A 22,318-nucleotide genomic window follows, 5' to 3' on the forward strand; every position below is an offset into this window, starting at 1 on the left:
TACTGTTTGGCCAAATTCATTGATTAAGTCAAGTAGTTTTTTGGTGGAGTCCATAGGACTTTCTGTGTACACTATCATGTCATCTGCAAACAAAGACAGTTCCTCCTCCATCTTCAACATCAATTAATATGACATTGTAATGGATTTATTTTCACCATCCAATTTTTTGTCTTACCTCCAGAATTCCTCAAATGTCTTGTAAAACAGATCATAGCTTCTGAACTTGTGAATATTAATGTTATTTTTTCATTAGTACCATTTTAATTCCTTTCCCTAAATGTACAAACTGGGCTGTTTAGGCAGGGAGATGTGGGAGACCACACTGCTGTGTGCAGAAGTGAACTAGGTCATGTTCGAACCGGATATCGTTTAGTCATCATGACAGATGCAATAATGAATTATTTTAAAAATTTATTTTAAAAACAAAAAAAGTTATTAGGTAACATTCTGTAACTCTAACTGGTTATAAATGGAGAAGCCAGACCTAATTCCACATCTTTCTAAAATTAGCTATGATAAGCAAGTACTGACAACAGAGCTAAGATGCTTTGTATGAATTAACTTAGTTCTCACCATGAGATCTTCGGAAAACTGACATAACTTTCTCAGTGTTATATTCTTAGAACTGGAAACTCAAAGGTGAAGTAGCTGCCTCATCTCATAGACCCGATAAGAGGCAGTGGGGATTTGAACTCAGGCAGTCAGATCCCAATGTCCCTGTCTTCAAACATTGTCAGATACTGACCCCAGTAGCTACTGGGAAATATATCTGGGCCCAGAACTAAACAGCATGTGGTTTCTGATACCTATAACTATTGTCACTACAAATTGAGAGCAGATTTAAAAAAATATGGAGTAGTATACATGAGATAGAAAAGGGGAAGACCAATTTGTGAGGGAAGATCGTGAGGTCAGGATGTGAGGCATGGGAAGAAGCTGTGTGATACCCAATAATAGTGTTCGGTAGGAAGTTGGATAGCTGCAACCCAGAGGAGGGGAGAAGGATCCTTAGGAATAAAGCCAAGGTCTTAAATGGTAAAACCTAGAAAAAGAGCGGAAAGTAAGAAAAAAAACATTCAGGAGCAAGCTTTAAAGACAGTGTACATACAAAGCCCTGGGAGAGGAGGCTGAGCCAGAAGTGCCCCTGGGTGCTTTATGGAGATTATTTCCTCATGATGAATAAAACAGGAAGGAAGGGAGAAGAGGAGGGGGAGGGAGAAAGGAGAGAAAGAAGAGTTGGCCAAATGTGTCCCACCGTTCTAACATGTACTTTCTTGGTCACATTTTTATCTTGTATTAATTTAGCACAATAATCATTGAAAACAATTGAGAACGAAAGGTGCAGTACAAAAAACTACTTTATCATAGTGTAGACCCAGAAACAGACTTTTCCCTTAGTCTTGGTTAAGTGACTACTTTCAAATCTTGACTTTTTTTACTTTCAGAAAAATGAGCCAGAAAAGAGAAGTTTCATATAACTCTGCAGTCTTCTCTATTTTCCTGTAAGTATCAAGTGTTTTTGAAATGTTAAGTTATAAATGAGCATTTTTGATGTTTTCATGGTAAAATAACATGTTCATTAAGCTTTTTTAATGTTTGTGGTAGTACTGCTAATTTTCTGCAAACTGAGAAGGAGTCGGAGGGTTTGGTTAGTAATAAACCCTTTTGTCAAATATTCTTGTGCATGTATCCAAGAGTAGCGAAGAATGAGGAGGAGGTAGAAGGTACTAATATGAGGAATAAACACAAATTTCAACACCGGATCTCCAAATAATCGACCGAGTGACCTCTAACTCTTACCGTTAGGCAGCCCTGGAAACCTGGTTACAAAAAATAATTTTTTCAGATTGTATTTCATATGCACTTACATGTGCCAAGCCTGTACATACCCTTTTCCACATATTATTTTACTTCAGTCTCTTGCCATTCCTGGAGGGTTGAAATGATTATATCCACTTTAAATATGAGACAACTGAGGCTCAGAGAGTTAGAGTTGCTTTTCTGAAGTGAGAGCTAATAACTGGCACAGAGAGAATTGTGATCCAGAATATTTCTTTTTAAAGCATGTACGGTTTCTAATGAATCATTCCGAAAGAGGTGGCATGCATAAAAGTGCTTTGTAAGCTGCCAAAAGCTGTACAAATACAGGGTTTGTGATTATAATAAATTATGTTAACCAAAGCCCATAAAGTTAATGCTATCTTTACCTCCCTGCTATAATAATAGAAGCGTAATAGAATGTTGGAGTAAAATCAACTATAGCCACCAGCTCAGCAAACAGACCCGTTTTTATCTTGGATTCTGGGTATGTCTTTTCCCATAACCCACCGAGACACTTCCCCCATTGTCAACTAATAGATTTTTGATGAGACCATTTTAGGTCCATGTAGAAAATGTAATTATACATTTTAATTTGCTCTATTTATTTAATGACAGTTATTGTGACTAATCTTCATTTCCTTGCAAGGATAAAAAAGGATTTCCATTTAATTAAAATTGATGACCTTCACACTAATTAAGATTTTTGAGTTCAGAGAGTGAGATTTAAGATTTAGTGCATAATGGGTGTCCAGCATAAATGTGATATATTGGAAGAAGCCCTCTTTGGCACATAGGACACCAGTTTCTTTTTCAAGTTTTAATTCTCTCATCCCCAAAAGCAGGGAGGAGAAATTACAGTTTGCTAACAGAATATGGGATTCTTTGTAGCAAGTGACACTGCTTTGGTGTGAGTCTCCATGTCTCATTTATGTGGAAACGTTGCATTTTACTTAGTTTGAAAACTCTCCCCTAATATGAATGGGTAACAGAGGAGGGGAAATGGCATTTAAATACCATAAAAACCACCCTTAATATGGTGTCATTTTGTGCACAGTCAAGCTTTGGATATTAATGGGAAAATTAAATTAAGGGCTTTAACATAAAACCAGAAGATTAGGCAAAGTGCAAAAAAAAAAAAAACCTTTTACTGTGCATATCTATTGAGTGCACTCTTCAAGCAAAACCTTCCTAGCATCCTTTAAGCTGTATGTATAATTTATTAGAAAAGCAAAAGCAAAGTCCCCTCCATGCTAAACTGCAGAAATTACTTTTCCTTAAAGTCAATGGATCCAGTAAGATGTTTAAAAAATAGCTGAGATTCAAGGACAAGCGCATTTAAGCCTCTCTTTTAATTTCAATCAAATTTCACTTGACAGATATTGTGAACATGAAGAGGTAAACACATCAGAGTGGCCACCATTTCTTCCTAAAACAACAGGTTGTCTGGTTGGGCAGGCTGCAGCAGCTCTGTCAACTGCCCCTGTTCCCATCCCATACAGTTATTTTATTCCTAAAGAAATACTCTTTCTGGCCCTGGCCAGTGTGCTCAGGTGGCTGGAGCATCATCCCGTACACCAAAAGGTGCAGGTTTGATCCTCGGTTGGGATGTGTATAGGAGGCAACAAATCAAAGTTTCTCTCTCACATTGATGTTTCTCTTTCTCACTCTCCCTTCCTCTCTCTAAAATCAATAAACATATTTTCTTTCATTCTTTTAAAAAGAAAGAAATAGTCTTCCTGGAAATGGGAGGTGAGGGGAAATAGCCACAATATGAAATCATAGACCATATTCCCTAAGAGCTTTATTCCCTTGGCCCTTAGGTAAGTTGAAAATGAAAAAAAAAATTAGGTTGTCTGTGGAACACAGGGAGAATGGTTAGGAACGGTCTGTTGAAGAAACATTCTATCTGTTAAATCATGAAATTCTGCTTTAAGCGGACTGTCTGTAGAAATCACCTGGGATGAGTAGGTGATTTATTGCTCCAGAGGAAAGAAGAGGAAAAGGGGAAGTTTCTTTTCTCACTAGTCTGTCAGTAACAGTATTTAAGAGTCATTCTCATGGAACGAATTGTGCAATTTGACCAGAACAGTGAAGGGTGGGCTGACCGCAGTCTGAGTGGGTTCATTCACACACGTGGAAGGAGAGAAAGGGAGGGGCTGCGTTCAGCAAGTCTTACTGAAAAGGAATTTGTTTTTGAAAGGACAGCTGAGATGATGCCTCCTTGGGGCTGCGCAGAGACTTAGCAAATGCTAAGGCTGCCAACACTTAGGGAGCTGAGCAGTGGGTCCTGACAAGCCCACCGCAGTGTCTAGGCTGCTTTTGATCTTCCAGAACTCATCAGCCTTTGCAGCTGTTCTTTCTCAAAAGCACTTGGAGAGGCAGAAGAAGAAGAATTAATATACCTCGAGCACACATGTGAGGTTCAGAAAGCAATGGCCAAAAGCAGGGCTCAGGGGTTGGTAGCTGCCCCATTCCGCCCCAGCAGCCCCTTTCAGAGCTCTGCACATCAGAGGTGGAGGTGCAAGTAGAAAACACACAAGGGATGACACTGTGCATGCTCAGTGTGCATGTGAAAAGAACTCCCTCAGTTGTTATCAAAGCCCTAGTTCATGTTCACATGGCTCTGAATCCAGCCACTGCCTAGAGGACCAAATAAGGAATGTGTAATCATTTCATTGAAAAACAAACCATTTACTTAAGGTCTACTACATGCCCAGCACTGTGCTAGGCATTGGAGACCCAGTAATAAAGTTCCCACCCTTGATGAGCATATTTTAGTGGGATATGCAAGGCATTAAACAATTACATCTATGTGAATATCTAAGCACAAACTATGATATGGCGTCTGAAAAAAAAAGTGTAGGCTACAATGATTGATTCTGGCAGGGATACCTGATCTAGGAGAGAAAGGTTCATTTTAGCTGAGACCCAAAACTAGGGAGACTTACAAGGCGTAGAACATAGGGAATGGCCCAGGAAATACAAAAAGCCGTGAGAAGGCATTTATTTCTCGCTGCTCCCTTGAGTGTTCACGCTTTTCCTCAACGGTGTTTCTTTAAATTTTTAGCACCTCTCTGGGTATTTGCTTTTCCTGTATAAATTTGCTAACTTTCTTTGAATAAAACCCACTGTCTTTTATTTCCCATCCATATGGCAGAATAATCCATAGGACTTTGTGGTTCAATAATATCTTTTACATAAATCTCACTACATTTTTTTACTTCATATTTATCATGGCTTATTAGAATAATGAAAGAATGGTAAGTATAGGTTGCACAACCTTTATTCTCTCGCTACAGGAAAGAAAACATCTAGGAACAAACAACATTTCTTAGAATCACCCTGCTACTACTCAGAATGCATGTGGCTATATGCCCTGTGCTCACTGTTCTTGGAGTTTTAATTAATCTTTGTCAGTTGCCCTCTCCTATTCAACCAATTCCACCTTAACAAAATGACATGAAATTCTAAAGGCAAATAAAGAAGAGAGAGAAATCCAACAAACTTCTTTCCCCCCATTTTTCTTCTACTCTTGAAGCTTATTTTATTTGGACTTCAGTTGCACCAATTTTTATTTTTAATTGCTTTGTCGAAGAGAGTCATTTTTTTTTTCATGGTCCAGCTGACAAATCTTCACAGTATGTTGGGTTTTGCAAAGTTGTAAATGGCTCATTTATTTTACATTGGTTTTCCTGCCTGGGTTGAGGGGACTGTCTGAATGCCTTTGGCATGAACTTTTAGTACCTTTCCACCTAAGCATTTGCACTCTTTGGCCGTGTTGACTGCATCAGAAAGCCCACGAGTCATATACGCTGGACAATATCTGGCAGTTGATTTTATCTTCCTGCCACTCAGGACACCCAGAGGTGCCCCTCCCAGCCCTCTTTCAGAACTGAGGAGCTCCCCCACTGCTGAGAATGTGAGAACACCGGTGGCTCTAAGCACTTCCGCAGAGCCCGTCTGGGCAATGCTCTCAGCAGAGCTTCTTCAAGACCCAAGGTCAAGCCCCCATCTTGGGTCAGGACACACCCTACCTTGATCAACACAGGATTGTGAAACCTTAGCCCCTTGCCTCAAAGGGAACCACTTGGAAATTCCACCCCATTTCTGGGAAACAGACATTTCTGAGGCCTTTCTTGAGACAAATTAATAGGAAAATACTCTCCCTTCCCAACCCTATTTCCATGTTTTCCTCAGATTTGTACATCTTGGGAGCATTCCTCAAAGAACTTCTCTTTTAATGCAGGTTTTACTAGTAGTTGGGTATAGTAAAGTCAGCAACCAGGAGATGGTTGCCAGCGAAGAAATAGTTACAGTTCTCAAGAGGAGGGGGCATACCACACCCTAGGGCAAGGCTGGGAAGCACCAGGGTCAGGAGGGGGAGGCCCTGAGAGCAGGAGCCCTGAGCATGATTTCCAAGGGAGGATCAAATGTACACATGTGTGTTTAGGAGTTGACTGGCCCGTGATCACTTCAGAGGACTCTGGGAGCAGAGGGGCTGCTCTTATGGTGTGGTACCTGGCCTTTGTGCTGTTAGGATGGGTGGTTGTGGTGTGGATTCTGCATTGTTTGGTTTGCATTTGAAAAGCACCCTTGAGGGCAGGTTGTTCAGGGTCTCTAGGAATTGGGCAGTCCAGCGGCAGCAATGCTCCTGGTATCAAAGTATTCACATATAGGAAATAAAAGACATGGTTAATACCATTTCTTACACAGAAGTTTTCCTTTCAGAGTCTGTCCCTGGGAGCCAGACCGAAGATGTCTTCTGTCTCAGTACCCACAATGCATAGTCTTCTGGGCTCAGAGTCCTCCAAAGGTTGTACTGGTGAATGTTTAATAGCCAATTTTTCTAAAGGCAGGAAAAAGTCCTCATCTGTAGAAAGTGTCAGTTTCCATGGTGTAGCTCCCCCACTGTGGCTGATTTCAAGTTGTCAATGTGATGTCGCTGAAAGAGTAGTTGGGAATAGATACTCGCAGACAGTTCTGGGGAACTGGTGTAGCTGGGCCCACCATGGCCCTGGCTTCTCCCTTGGGAGAATAAATGACTTTTCGCGAAGCATATTTGCCAACTAAAGTATTTTAAAGAAATGTTACAACCCTGGCTGATGTGGCTCAGTGGATTGAGTGCCAGCCTGTGAATCAAAAGGTCACTGGTTCGATTCCCAGTCAGGGCACATGCCTGGGTTGCAGGCAGGTCCCCAGTAGGGGGCACACGAGAGGTGACTGCACATTTGTGTTTCTTTCCCTCTCTTTCTCCTACACTTCCCCTCTGTCTAAAAATAAATAAATAAAACCTTTAAAAAAACTAAAAACTTTTTTAAAATGTTACATAACTAGAACTTAATCAGTGAGTTGGCCCTTTCCCAACATTTCCCTCATGTTATAGGTTTGGAAACTGATTTTATCCTGGCTCCCACAGGATGGCAAATGGAATCAACCAGCAATAGTGATCCAGACTCCCAGAGTCTTGTTAACACTTCCTTAGGACATTGCACAGTGTCCTGTGTGGTGACTTTGACCTGCTCAAGTACTCAGTGGCTCCTAGAGGGTGACAACAAGATGGCAGAATAAGTCCTGGACTCTCCTTCCACCCACAAACACATGGATCTGACAGTACACAGAAAAATTCTCTCAGTAAGAAATCCAGAAGGCAGTTGAGAGGCTGCTGCATCTTGGACAGCTGTGAAACCAGACACATGGATGCCAGTAAGGAAAGTCAAGGCATCTTCCTGCCAGGACACCCCACCTGTGGCACGGTGCCAGCAACAAGAGGAAACTCCCCAGCGCCCATCTTCCCACTGGGGGAAGAGTTGTACGGCATGTCCAATGTCCTGAAATTTCCAGGACTTTGATGGAGGATGAGCTTCGATTTTGTGAGTCATGTAGAGCTTATTGGACCTGGCAACCTCTAGCTGCTCAGGGGAAAACAAAGATGGTGCCTTAGGTGGGCAATCTTCATGCTCCTCTGCCAGATTCAGAGCAGAGTGAGGGCGTGGAAAACCCTGACTCCCAGGCTCTCCCTGCGGTGCTCAAGAAGTGAACAGAGTGGTCAGTGATCTGACTTGTGTGAAGGCTGCCTGAGGAACTGGCTTCAGTCTCCATTGTCTCTGAGCATGGACGAGACCTAGGATACTGCAAATACCTGGAGGTATTAAGAATAGAGTTGTCATTAGGCCATATGACCCCTGAAATAGGTGGGAGAATCCTTCCTGGCCTCTTCTTACCTTCTGATGGTTCCTGGCAATCTCTGACATTCCTTGCCTTGTGAATGCATCATTCTAATCCTCTGTACTCACATGATGTTCTCTCCATGTGCTCTCACTTTGTCTTTCCTCTGTGCGTATCCATCACTGGGTCCATATTTCTCTTTCTCATGAGGATCAGTCATATTGGAGTAGGGCCCACTCTGCTGACCTCATTTGAGCTTGATTACCTCTGTAAAGACCTCATGTCCAAAGAGGTCACCTTCTGAGTTACTGAGAGGCTAGGACTTTGACATAATCTATTTGGGGGAGATAAAATTCAACCTATAGTCACCACTGTAAAAATTAATGGCGAATACTCATAACATACAAGAAACATGAAAGAACCTAAACGAAGTCATTTTGCAATCAAATTGCCTGAAACCAGTGAAGAAATCTTAAAATCAGCCAATGCAAATAAATACACAAATTACGTGTAGAGGAACATAGATTCTTTCATATTTCTTGTGCTTGGGTTTTGGAGAGTTTTTTGGATCTGTAGGTTTATAGTTGTCATCAACTTTGCAAATTTTTCAGCCTTTTTTTTAAATATATGTTTCTTTTTGCCTTCTCTTTTCTCCTTTGGGAGAATAATTCCAAATGCTTATATATTAAGGCATGTGAAATTGTTCCATAGATCACTATTACTTTTCATTTTTTTCTCTCTTTTAGTCTGAATAATTTCTATTGCTATACCTTCAAATTCACTAATCTTTTTTATGCTTTATTATCCAATTTACTTTTTACATACCTAAGGAAAACTATAACAGGACCAAAAGATTTCAAATAAATACACTCAGTATATCCACTTTTGTCAATTTTTTAATTTATGTATATATTTTATAGTGGAAGCAGAAATTCTCTCCAAAACTATTATCTCTTTAAACTCTGGAGGCACATAGTAGAGCCATAAGTAATATCTGACATATAAAATTGCAGTTCAGGCCCTTCAGATTTGGCATTTCACCGGTGCAATTCAATGGCCAAGGTGTGTAACCACTGTGCAGTGTCTAGATATCCCACTAAGGACCATCATTTTCTTTAATGTAGGATGATTAATGCATACCCGACATTGGATCTATAGTGTGTACTCCAAGATCATTTTCAAATAATACAAACAATTTTGTTAAGGCCGTATTTTATTTGCTGGTCAATAAAGAAAAGGCACTGTAATTTATTTTCAAGTATTTTCTTAAAAGCTTGCACTTCTAAAGCTCATAGAAAGTTGGAAAGACTCGTAAATCACTGAAACTTTAGCATACCCTATGCAGTCTTGTTTGTACAAAAATACAAGTTAAATATAAACAGAAAGAATCATGGTGATTTTATTCAAATTGGTTTTATCTAAGCTTCCATTATATATGAAAGTTCCTCAGTTCTGTTATTTGTAAAAAGATCAATACCAGATAAAATTACTAGCTATTGGCAAGGGGCCCTAAAAAGCTTAATTTGGCATTCATCTTTCACATGGTTAAATGCACTTCCTAACTGGAAATCACTTCAACATTGCAAAACAGAGAAAAAAATGAACAGGCAGTATGTCTATAAGCTAACAAATAATTTGGCTGAACTATATCATAAAACACAAGAAACCCTGTATATCTGTACAGAGAGCATTATGTATTGTGTAATCACACAGGTGGGCATATATGTGAGTGCGCGCGTGCGTGCACACACACACACACACACACACACACAAAGCCTAATGAGATGCAGCTTCCAGTTCAGTGTTCGGCTTCGCCCTTTTTCTTATATCATCAAATGAATAGCTTTGCCGTCTTCCCATGTTTGAAGATAGTTTGGAGAAGGTCATGACCAAATTCTCCAAGATATCCTTTTCTCTCCTCAAGTGCAACACAATTTCCTACCGGTGTCCTGTTTAAAGGTAATCACCTCTTTCTGGTTCTTTTGTTGGGATCAGCAACTGGGTCCTGGAAGACATTAATCCCCAAACCATTAGTTAACAACATAATGACACTTGAAGAAAAAATTGAAGAAATAACTGATTAACTTTTGGAGCAAAGGTACACCCACACCAAAGGAAGCATTTTTATTATTCCATTATTGTTTTTTTACTTCCTACCTTCTGCAATCTTTTGTAAGGTAGTATGTCTACACCATCCCCTAGAGTAACCCTAAGAGGAGACAGCAGCAACCTGTGGCCCTTTTCATTATCAGTAACAGGGTACTTCTTACCTAAACTATCCCCATACTTTAATACAGTGTTAAGAGAACTTCAAGTATCAGGTCTAATTATTAGTGGTGCCTCTGTAGACTCAGATACTATTAAATGTAGATCTTTACCCATTTTCTCACATATGTTATACATGCTATAGCTACCTCTGACCACATGGGCTGGCCCTGATGAAAAATCTGTTACTCTGTATTCAGAAGCAGCTTTTTCATGGTCTTTCCCTCAAGTTGTTATGATACTGTGTTCCACCACTGGACAGAATAGCCTGGCACAGTGTTTTTTGCTCCGTAGTATTTTTTAATCAAAGCAATTCCTTCTGTTGTATCTGTTCCTTTGAAGTTAATCAAATGAGAAGACATTCTGGAAAGAGAGGCAGAGTCTCTGTAGCCAAAATCATGTAACTGGTATACCATAGATTATCTAGGTAGTTGGAAGTTTCTAACAAATGTTTAGCCAATGCTTACTTCTGCATTCTAGAACTTGTGGCCACTGTGGCTGGAGACCAGGACCGAACAATAATAGTTTCAGTCCAATCAGTAAGCCAGTAATGCTGGGAATCTAGTTTTGCACTGTGAAGAGCACACGCCCTCGGGGAATGCCAGGGCTCTCAGGAACAACTTTTACTTCTCTTGGAAGATGTTCACCTTATTTCTCAAGAATGTAGTTCCATCCTATTCATTAAAGACATTGTCTTGGAAAGTTCAGTCATCCATTCTTCTGAAATGCCATGTCTCTTCTTCTGTTCATCCTCTTCAGTGAATGTTTAAATTGAGGATAGGGTCATCTTCATTTCTCTAAGTTTGCTTTGGGTCTCTCTTACACCTCTCACAGCTCTACTTGCCATATTCAATTTCCTTTCCCAGTGTGTGGAATATACGGAGCATCTGGAGGGCTGACAGTGATTTCTGAACCTGGGTGGCAGACACATGTTGTTTGCTTTGCAGAATTTCATAAATTTTTCTGCATGTGTATTATGTTTCAAAACAAAAAGTTAGATGGCTCATATTAGCTCCACATTTAAAATATCCAAAATGCAGTCACTACCCACCACCTGAACCATTCCTACCCTCATTCGAGCCTCCATGATTCATTCATTCACTTGGTAATGGCAAATCCACCCCACTGGACTTCCCTCTTCTGCCCGAGTGCCGTATAGTGCTTCAGCTCATATGCTAGTGTCATTACTTAAAATACAAGTTCAATCATGTCATTCCTTTGCTGAAATCCCGGTGACTGCTTATCTTATTCAGAGTCCAAGTGAAAGACGTTTTATCGATCACAAAGCCTTACATGATCTAGTATCCTCTTATCTCTATGATTTCTTTCTCAAAACGCATTCTTTCTGCATTACCAACACCTGCCTCCCTTGTGTCCTTCCTGCTTCCTGGGCACTCACCTGCTTCAGCCACATGGCACTTAGAATTTTCTCTCTCTAGAACATTCTTCCAATGGATACTTCCATGGCTTATCTCCATCAAATGTGTATTCAGATTTTATCTTCTTGGTAAGACTTCCCTGGGTTCCTTGTTTAAATCAATCTCCTTTCACCAATTCCCCCAGCCCCTTCTTTATTTCATTTGTTTATTTTTGCATAGTACTTACCACCATCTGTCATATTGTATAGTTTGTATTCATTTATTCTTTGTCTATTGTTCTCAAACTAAACATAAACCCTGTAGAGGAAGTGATTTTTATCACTTTTTTTTACATTCATTACATGAAGCTCTACCGCCTATAATCAGTGTCTCACATGACATATGGACTAAATAAATGTATGTTGGATGGATACTTTGAGCTATTATGCTATACTCTCAGGTAATTTCTCCTCCTTAAAATTAAAAAAAAAAAACCTCCATTGTTTATTTCATTGGTTTGCACATAATCTGCAATTAAGAGATGTTTGTTGAATGAATGACTCCATGCCTAGCTACTGGCAATGTAGTCCTATTATTGGTTACAGTCCTAATGGTTACAGATGGGGAGTGGGAGTATGCACTCAGAACTCTATTCTTTGCTTCCCCTCCCCCCATTGCATTTAACAGCCATGAATATTCATTAACTTTTTATTTTGGGACCTAAATATCAAACATTTATTCAGTAAACATGTTGGTGTGGATAACACTGGACAAGCCACTGTGGATTACCATAAAGCCCACATTTTCTTCCAGGCTCCCAAAATATGTATGCTAACTGATGCGTTATCTCTGAATCTTATATTCTGCAGTGCACTACTGAACCTACATTTGCATAGGCTGATGCCAGGTTCTGCCAACAGATCAGTTAATTGCAAATACAAAACAGCCATTGAGGACATATTTATTTCCTTTGTAAAGGCCAGTACAGTTGGGCAGACCACAAATGAAATGCATGCTGTTAGATTTGCTGGAATAGTTTCAGAGACTGGACATGATTCCTCTTGGCTAAAACAGATCAGGGAGCTGTTGCTGTGGGTTGTAAAATCCCCTGCTTTCTCAAACAGGAAATATTGCTTTTTTTTCCATGAAAATATGCTGCTGGTCAGAGAAAACTACCTCTGTGCATCAACCCTCACCCATTTGGAAGGGCAGCTCTCACTCATCTCTCTGTAATTACACCTAGAAGGATTTCGGATGCCAGGGAAGAAGCCACGTGCTCCCAGGTCACGGTTTTTCCCTGGCTGTGGTCCTGGAGGCCTGGACTCCACTCCAGACACTGAAAGTCTCTGAAATACAGTGGCTGGCCCTGCAAACAGGACTTGTGAGTAGACTGACCAATGCGGAGAATAGCAGAACTACTATTTCTCAAATGGTGAGGGTTTATTGAAAATATTTGCAAAATGTTAGAGTAGGCATACCATCTAACATCATCCCTTTATGGATGGGATAGTGCCATCCCAGAAAGATGAAGTGATGTGCCCAAAGTCACAGCACTAGTTACTAGCAGGGTGGGATTAAAAGCCAGGTCACCTGATTGCTGATACCATGGTCTTGCCACGCTATTACTCTCATAGTCGTGGGCCTCCTTGTTAGCTACTCTGGCTCACAAATATTCATGCTTCTTAAAAGTCATCTGAGGTACAAATTTAAAAAGTAAATTTTCAGGGCCTGGCTCCCAGAGACTCTAATTTGGAGAGCCAGTGATAGAATGTAGGAATTGTGCTTCAACATGGACCCCAGGCAAATCTGATGTGGATGGCATCAGGTCACAACTTGGGAAATTCTGGTACCTGGCAGGGTACCATTAAGGGAGGATTATATAACATACAGATTTGTATCCCTCTGAGAAGCCCAGACACCTGTGTTTATAATTTCTCTTTGCCACCTGCTAATCAAGTGAATACATTATTCAGCTTCTCTGAGTCTCAGTTATCTTACCTGTAAAAGAGAACTCACTGAGCTGTTGGGAGAATTATGTATGTCTCACAGGCACACACAGGCCCACACACAACTGTGAGCCTGTGATTCTATGATTGTCAGTCTATGATTGACAATTGTGTGGGCCTGTGTGTGCAGAGTAAGTGCTAAATGAATGTTAGCTATTGTTGTAATTGATGAAGTGCTTGCATATACCTTGTACTTGAATCATACTTTTAAATATTCCTTAAGTGGTGTGACGTTATTGCTATTTTGAGAGTCATTATTTTCCAAATTCCCATATGTGAGCATACACATAAACATATTACACATGTATACACACATATATGTATGTATTTAACATGCAATATACTATATATAAAAATATAAGTGTATTTTCTCTTTTGATGTCCCTCAGTCTTCCTACTGTTTCTCCCTCAGTTCTACCACATCTACAACAGAAAGTGCTCGAGAGGTCAGATATCAAAGAAATTGTTCATCTGTTCTTTAAAATGTTATTTTCTCTTTCTTTCCAAGAGGCCTTCACTAAAATGGCCAATTGCATTCAACAAACCTGGAGAGAACTCACATTTCTGATTGAGAGGGTATATGTTTAGGTAATTTAGACATTTCGGCACACACATTCCCATCTGGGCTAGAGGTCTTTCGGTTCAGTGAGCTCATCAAGTACAGTAAAAATATACTCAGCCTAGGCTGTCATTGATATGTAAAAAATTACAGAATACTGAAAAAGTCTACCAAAAGATAAAATAAGGGCCTCAAATCATCCAAAATGGTGACTTGAGTGCTCCTTTATCATCAGCTGTCTAAAATAACTGGATTGCAAAGATTCTGAGGATAAGTGATAGAAATAAACTCATGTGTGAAGTGACAGCTATATCAAGAAAAATGGAGATGAATGTCAGAATTCTGAGTGACTTTGGGGCTGAGTGCTTTAGAAAGCGCAGGTCACCTAGGAACGAGACACTCTATGATTGACTTCAAGCTGCTGTCATTAAAAAGTATTGAGAGGGGCCATAAGTTTGCTTGGCTACCTTGATGCACTGCATTATTGAAAATGGCTCTAAACAACACATTCTGATTGGCGGTGACAGCAGTGGTAACTCCAGTGTTAGTAGTGCTATGGCACGGTCACTCTTTTTTTTTTCTTATAAAAATCTAGATAGATAGTGTAGCACGCTGCACAACAGTGGGACCGTGAAGTTGAAGAAGACCAAGGTTTGAATCCAGTTTGGTACTTCCTCACTATGTGAAGGTGGGCAAGTTGTTTGGAATCTCTAAATTTCATTTTTCTCATTTGTACAACAAGAATAAATTACTGACCTTTAAGGGTTGTTTATATAATTAAATTAATTTATATAAATATATATACATTATCTGTAAGTATATAAATGATTTAGTTATAGAAAGGACCTGAGTCATAGATGATCAATTAGTGCTTTCTCCTTCATAGTAGTGTTAGTGGCAATGAAAATGTTAGCAGCAGTAGGGTTTCTCTCTTTAGATGTGGCCTAATATTATTTTAATCTGCTGCCTAAGCTTAGTATTTGTTTGAATTATATCCTACTCAAAAAGGCATTTTCCCAATAGGAATGAATAACTGATGAAAATGTCTGAGAAGGAAGAGATTCAGGACAGTCCGGGTTGCTTTAAACACATGGAGTCCAACAGATTGGCGCCCCAGAGACCCTGCATTATCTACCCCTATCTCAGATCCATATTTATTACTGCACACTGGGGCAATGGGAGGCAGGGGTCTCCGTCTGAAGCCATGTAAAAACAAGTAATAAATTCCAAATACTTTTGTCCAGTGATGAGATAATTCAATGCCAAGACCTCGAGCAGAGTTTTTAGGTTCCTAAATTACCGTCAGTCTTTTCTTAGGATGAGGAAATATAAAAAAGTCAGAGATTCCCATGGCCAGAGTGAACCTTCGTGAGTGAACTTCACCGTCCTTTCAGGTGTCCTGTTGTCCTACTACTCACCCTCCTTTGGACCCATCACACTTGGCTCCCTGGAAGGAGCTGATGAGCACATTCAATCTGAGCTGTGAGTGACTGACACAGATTTGTAAATCCTCCTCTCAAGGAAAGGAGTTTTTTTATAGGAATGAAGAGAAACAAATCTCTAGTTTTAGGTTGTCAAACATTAGCAAGTAGATGAGGGGCAAAGGGATAGGCATCTTTTTGGACAAGGTAATCATATTTTAAAATAATTTGTTGGCTACATCTATGTAAAAGTCACATTCATTGAGAAAAATTTGGACTATCCCTACCCAAAAAAAAACATGAAAATGTGTCACCTGTATATTTAACATTCAGACATGAGTGATCAAGAATTTAGCTCATACATTTCCAAACCTTTCTTTATAAATAGCCATTTCACACACATGTACAAAAGTGAATCTCCATATACTTGTCTGTAAACTGCTCTTATACACTGACTATTTCCATTTTGTTAGATTTCCACCTCATAATTTTAAGAGCTACAGGCCATTACATCACAGAGCTGGACCTTACCATTTTAACGCATGTTCTATGGTCGGAAAAGTCATCATTCCTAAATTCTGGCTTCTAAGAGCTAAATAGAGATGAACATTCTTGTAGATTATACCTTTAGGAATTTCATGATAAACCTCTTAAAGTGCTAGAAGTAAAATTGCTGGGGCAAATAATATGCAAGTTTTTTAATCGAGTGACATATTATCAAAGAGAAAGAGAAGGAGCACTCCCTCTACTCTCACTGTCCCCAGCTATCATTATTTAAAAGAATGAGGTGGACACAGCACACATGTCACCCAGTCACATGACCAGCCTATCCCAAGGATGGAGCTCATTGCCTCCTCTAACCCCCTGTTTTGTTCCCGGCTATGCCTGTCTCATAGTCAGGCCAAGCAGCTGTGAACATCTACCGGCTTGGTCAGGGTCAGGGCCCTTCTCCTGGTTTGGTAATGTGAGCCAGCTTATATTTTCAAATTTTCATACTAACAAGGACATAATTTAAGAACTTGCGAGGGCAGAACTCCAGCAGGTTCCCCATGTCCGTGTCCTTCTATTTTAACAGAGGCAATAAAACTCTTACAAACAATGTCATAGCGTTGCTAGAAATGAAATGATTCAAAGATAGGACATGCCCCAAATGTCAGTACACACAAAAAAATCCAATCACCATTTCAATCAGATAAGGCTTCTTTCTCCCTGTGGGCAGTAGGGTGTTTTTAAAGATACCTTTTCTTTTTTTTTTTTTAAGCTATGAAAAGCTAAATCAACTCTTGCTTTATTTTCATCTAAAATACTTATGAAAACAGCTTCCCTTCCTGTAATCTGAAGCAGAAAAAACAAACTACATGGCTTTAAAAAATAAAAATGAAAACACATACGATTAGCAATTGCCCAAGGTTGTACTGTAACTTGGAGATAGGTTTGTTTGAGTGGCTTCAATTTTTTTAGGAGTGATCTGACATCAATCATTGGATAGAAACCGTACTCTCATTTCCTTGCAAAATAATGGCAAATGAAGAGAGAAATCAAATGTTGGAGTGACTCATCTCTCCATTCTAGGCCTTTCTCGTCCTACTTTGTACTCTTTCCTAGCAGTCTCAACTGCTTGCGAAGCTCCAGTCACCATCTATTTGCTAATGGCCCTTTGATTCATTTCTCCAAAGCAGAACTCAGTTTCTGAGCTCTTTGTATATCCAGCTGCCTTCTTGACTTCTCAACGCGGAGCCACGCAACATGAGCTGTCTGAAAGCCATGAGCTTCTCCCCAGAAGTGGGTCTTTTTCTAGCTTCCCCAAGTGAAAGCAGAAATAGTCACGATCATCGCTGTCTTCCCCCATCAACGCATCTTATTCTTTTCTTCCCCTAAATATGTCTCAAAGGTCTCCATTTCTATCTCCCTGGCCCCTTTATGGATTACGAAGCCTTCCCTCCACCCACAGGAGCCTTCTGCCTACAATTCTGTTTCCCTGAATCCAGGTCTTCCTCCCATGCCTGTCCCCAGCCTTTTCCAACACATTCTCCCAAGAACAATGGGATTAACCTTTTTCATAATTCCAATATGCTTGTGTCACTCTCAACTGAAAACCTATTAAAAGGGGTCTTCACCCTGGCTGGTGTGGCTCAGCAGACTGAGTGCCAGCCTGCAAACCACAGGGCTGCCATTTCGATTCCCAGCCAGGGCACATGCCTGGGTTGCAGGCCAGGTTCCCAGTTGGAGGCATGCAGGAGGCAACTGATTGATATATCTCTGGCACATTGATGTTTCTCTCCCTCTTTTTTTCCCTCTCTTCCCCTCTCTCTAGAAATAAATAAATAAAATCTTTTTTAAAAAAAGGATTCTCATTATCTAGGAGACTGGAAACTGTCTTTAACAAGGGCTAAGAGGGCATGGCTTTCTGCCTGTTTTGCATCTCTCCCCCTCTCATTCTCTGTGCTAAAACCACACGACCCTTGCTTTGGCTTCCCAATTGCATCAGACTGTTACCTGACAGAGGCCTTTGCACCTGCCCCCCCACCTCAGTGCCACCTGGGATATGGTTAGTTACAGTACCTTGTTATTCTTGCTCTCACACCACTTCCTTATGGAAACATTCTCTAAGCTGAGGGAAGTCTCCTCTGGTCTCTTCATGTGACTTAGCTCAAATCTGTAATTATACCCATTATTTGGGATTGTTTGATTAATGTCTGGTTGATAGGATCTATAAGAATGGGGACTATATTATTTAACTACGGGTGCTGTGACAAGGTACCACAAAAATGAGTGCCTTTAACAACAGAACATTTTTGTCTCACAGTTCTGGAGACTAGGCATTGGGACTCAGTGTGCCAGCAGGGGTGTTCTTCCTGAGGGCCATGAGGAAGGGTCTGTGCCTGGCCTCTCTCCTAGGTGTGTAGATCCACCTTCTCCCTTTGCTGCTTCACGTCACCTTCCCTCTATGCATCTCTGTCGCTGTGTCCAAATTTCTCCTTTTGGTGGCATCAGTCATATTGGATTAAGGCCCACTCTAGTGACCTCATCTTAACTAATTCATATTCAATGACTCTATTTCCAAATAAGGTCACATTTTATTGTGCTAGGAATTAGGACTTCAACATACAAATTTGGGGATATAACCCAACCCACACCAGGGACCATGTCCATTTTATCCCTGTCCCCAGTGCTAAGCAATGTCAGAGCCATGAGTTAGTAAGTAGGTGAATGATGCTTCTTAATGGGTGGCCAACATTTCCAGGGGCAGGAATTTTCTCCTTAACATGGCAGGATTATTCTTGTGTGATTTTTCCTCATCCATCTTAACCACAAACTTTTGACTTAAAAAAAGAGAGTAGGGATACATGATAAGTTATTTTTTAGTACAAACAACCTATCGCCAAAACCATTGCCTTAATTCAATGATGTGCGGTAACAGGGAGGTTCTCCCTTTGTGGGAAATGCAGTAAGTTTTTGTGAAAGGAAAGGGGAAGGGGAAAAGGCAGAGACAGGGAAGAAACACCATGGCCAGTGGACTCAAGGGTTTGAAAACACAGCGAGGAATATGGGCAGACAGGAGCCCTGCTGCTCTCCATGCCTGTGGCAGCACGTGTGACCTGCTGCATTTTCCAGACATAGCTGCAGTGACATCTCCTGTCCAGTGCTCTTCTGCAGTGTGGTTCTGTCACTCTCCCCATCAGGAGATGAGCCCGTCGCCCCTGCCCTCAAATCTGGGGGGACCCCATGATGGCTTTGAACCATGGAATACAGCCCAAGTGACACTGTGCCAGTTTTGAGTGTAGCCTACAAGGGGCCCAGCAGTTTGTATGTATTCTTTCTCCTGCAAGCCAGTCACCATGTAGACAAGCATGATTCTCCTAAGACCACCATTCTATCAGAAGACCAAGCCATGGGGAGAGTCCCATGGAAGACAAGAGAGCATGTACGTACAAGTAGAGAGGATGACAGGGAACCTTGGGGACTGGATCTGGAGAGGAGAAGGCATCTTGGATCCCAGCCTCACTGAGTGACCCAGTGACTCCAGCCTGAGCTGCCCTGGGGGAGAGCTGCCCAGTGGAGCTTAGTCAACAATCAGGTCTGTGAGAGATGGTAATGAATTGTTGGCTTAAGACACTTAGTTTAGGGTGGTTTGTTATGTCACAGTATGTAACCAGAACCACCCAGTAAATGTTCTCTAAATGCCTAGTGTGTAGCCGGCACTAAATGTCTTCATGCTGTTAAACAGATATATTCAGCCCCAAGGTCCAAAGGAAATGAACACAGAGCATGCAGAGAAATCTTATGTGCAAGATGGGAAAGGCTTCTTTTGTAAGTTTCCCGTCTGGAAACTTTTCTTTGAAACGTCTCCTCCTCTGGAAGCCTTTCAAGACACTAACAGAGCTGACCTTGACTGTCTCTTCTTCCCACAGTCGGGTCAGGCGACCAGCTCAGGCCTCAGGGGCCACAGAGGCGTTGGGGAGGGAGTTTCTGAAGTGGAGGACTGGAAGTGGGAAGTCATTTCGTGGCTGACAGCTGGAGGCTGAGAATTCTCCTCTGAGAAAATGTGAAGATGTAGAGAGAAGGCCTTTAAGCACTTCAATTTGATGGCTCATCAAAGTGCCACCCTCTTTACTGCCCCAGCCAGAACCAGACACAGGTCTGGGTCATCTGACTAATATATAACTCACCTGAGTGGTGAGCCATCTGTGGTTAGAGGCCGACGACTGGCCAAATCATCAACCTCTAGTTGCCTTAATTTTCACTTGTCTTAGAGCACAGGTGCAAACACAAGGCCTGAGGGCCAAATCCCACCCTGCATCTTGTTTTATTTGGCCTGGCATCTTGTTTCTACCCGGCCAAGCTCTCGCTTAACTGTTAAGGAGTAGTTACATTCATACAGTCCTAATAAATTACATCTGGCCCTTTGAAGCAACTATGAGTCTGATGTGGCCCATGGTGAAAATGAATTTGGCACCCCTGTTTTAGAGGGTAGGATGATAAAGAGAGAGGGTTATTTCTTTATTACTAGCTTTTCATAGGATTTGGGGAATGTCATGTATGTACCAAAGCCAACTCTTGCCTGCAGAAATAAGCAAGTCTCAGATGTTAAAAAAAAAAAACAAAATACAAATACTTTCCATACCTACATGCATAGTTAGTTGTCCAGTACAGGAAAAGTCTTTATGTTAAAACTCTCAAAAATATAATTCTGAATGTGAGCACCACTTACTGGGCACTCACAAGCCTAGGAATGAAAAAAAAAACTTCTTGGGACTTTTTCTTTGTGAGCAGAATTCGGCTTGTCAGTTTGCAGTTTTTGAAATCAATTTAAAAAATGGCACAATATTTATTTGATGGCTTGTCTGTTTTGTAAGATTTCTCATGCACTCTGAAATGTATTTCAGTATTTCTAAGCATTAAAAGAAAACAAAACCTTTTATCAAAATGGAATTCATTTTTACTTGCAACTCTCTAATACCATATTCTTCTCATGATTATCATGAAGACACAGGGTGGTCCAAAAAAACAAAAAACAAAAGAAAACCCAATCCCCTGCATATTTCCTGAAAACCACATTCCTTGCTACTCTTCTGAAGGCTGTCAGCAGACTGAGAAATGAGAAATTCAGTATCCCATAATGCTTTCCATCAGAATGTTAAGCTCTTATGGCTGGTTGCTTTTGGTCTTTCTCTTTGAAATATTTAGTATCTTTGTTAGCAAAATACCATTCTTTGTGTAACTGGAGTCCCCATCCACCAGTTAGCTTCAAAGTCAGACTTGACTGGTCTCTTTGTAAATATCCTTTAGCCATTTGATTGATTATATACCAACAACAATGAGTTAAAATAGAGACTGGTTGAAGAAATCCTCCAAGTGGCCTAGTTAGCAGTATATTCAGCTATAAAAAGATGAACATGGAGAGTCTGTAGGATAACTTCTTACGGAGGCTCCATTCCCTTGTCCACTAACGCTCAGCTTTCTTTTCAATAAGCTAAGATGACAAAAAGCAAACCTCTCTCATAATTATGTGTCTCCAAGATTTGGGTTTATTCTTTCAGATTGATTTAAATGTATACTCACAAACATGTATAATTATGTAAATATATATTGTGTCCTTCTACAACTGATTCAGCCTGGCTCAACAACATGGCCTAGAGATTTCTATATGTCATTACACAGAGCAACACATTATTCTTCAATTCTATATAGTCTTCCATTAATTTAACAAATTATAATTTTAAACATGCCATCGGACATTAAGACTGTTTCAAAGTTGTAGCCATTGCAAATTATGATAAAACAAAAAAAAGGTACATGCTAGAGATCAGTTGCCGATTTTTTCAAATCTTTTAACAAAATTAATAAAGGGTTTCTAGCTGGGTTGGTATCATAAATCTTTTTATATTAATAATAAACAAGATAGCATTTTTTAACATTTTAAAGCCACTTAAATGCTAGTACATGTTTGAAAGGCCAGAGTGTTATTTGCTCTCACCACAGCGAAAGTTTAAGCACATATTTGCAGGACATATCTTGAAAGAGAGAAATGTGTCAAAATGAGATAAATGAAGATATTTCAAATGACATTTACCATCAGACGAAGTAGACATTCCAGTGGATGGAGGAAAAGAGGCACTCAAGGAGTATATTTTGGGAGGTTTAAGGTAAAAAAGCAAAGCTAGCCAGTCTTGATAATAATCATGAGAAGAATAGGGTATGAGAGGGTTGCAAGTAAAACTG

General features: G+C 40.4%; 1 pseudogene; it reads right to left on the reverse strand.

Moving 5' to 3' along the window:
- Nucleotides 1-9,762: 9,762 nt before the first annotated feature.
- Nucleotides 9,763-10,949, reverse strand: LOC114510309 (annotated as a pseudogene).
- Nucleotides 10,950-22,318: the final 11,369 nt, after the last annotated feature.

The sequence above is a fragment of the Phyllostomus discolor genome, chromosome 13, assembly GCF_004126475.2.
Source record: "Phyllostomus discolor isolate MPI-MPIP mPhyDis1 chromosome 13, mPhyDis1.pri.v3, whole genome shotgun sequence".
NCBI classification, from domain to species: domain Eukaryota; kingdom Metazoa; phylum Chordata; class Mammalia; order Chiroptera; family Phyllostomidae; genus Phyllostomus; species Phyllostomus discolor.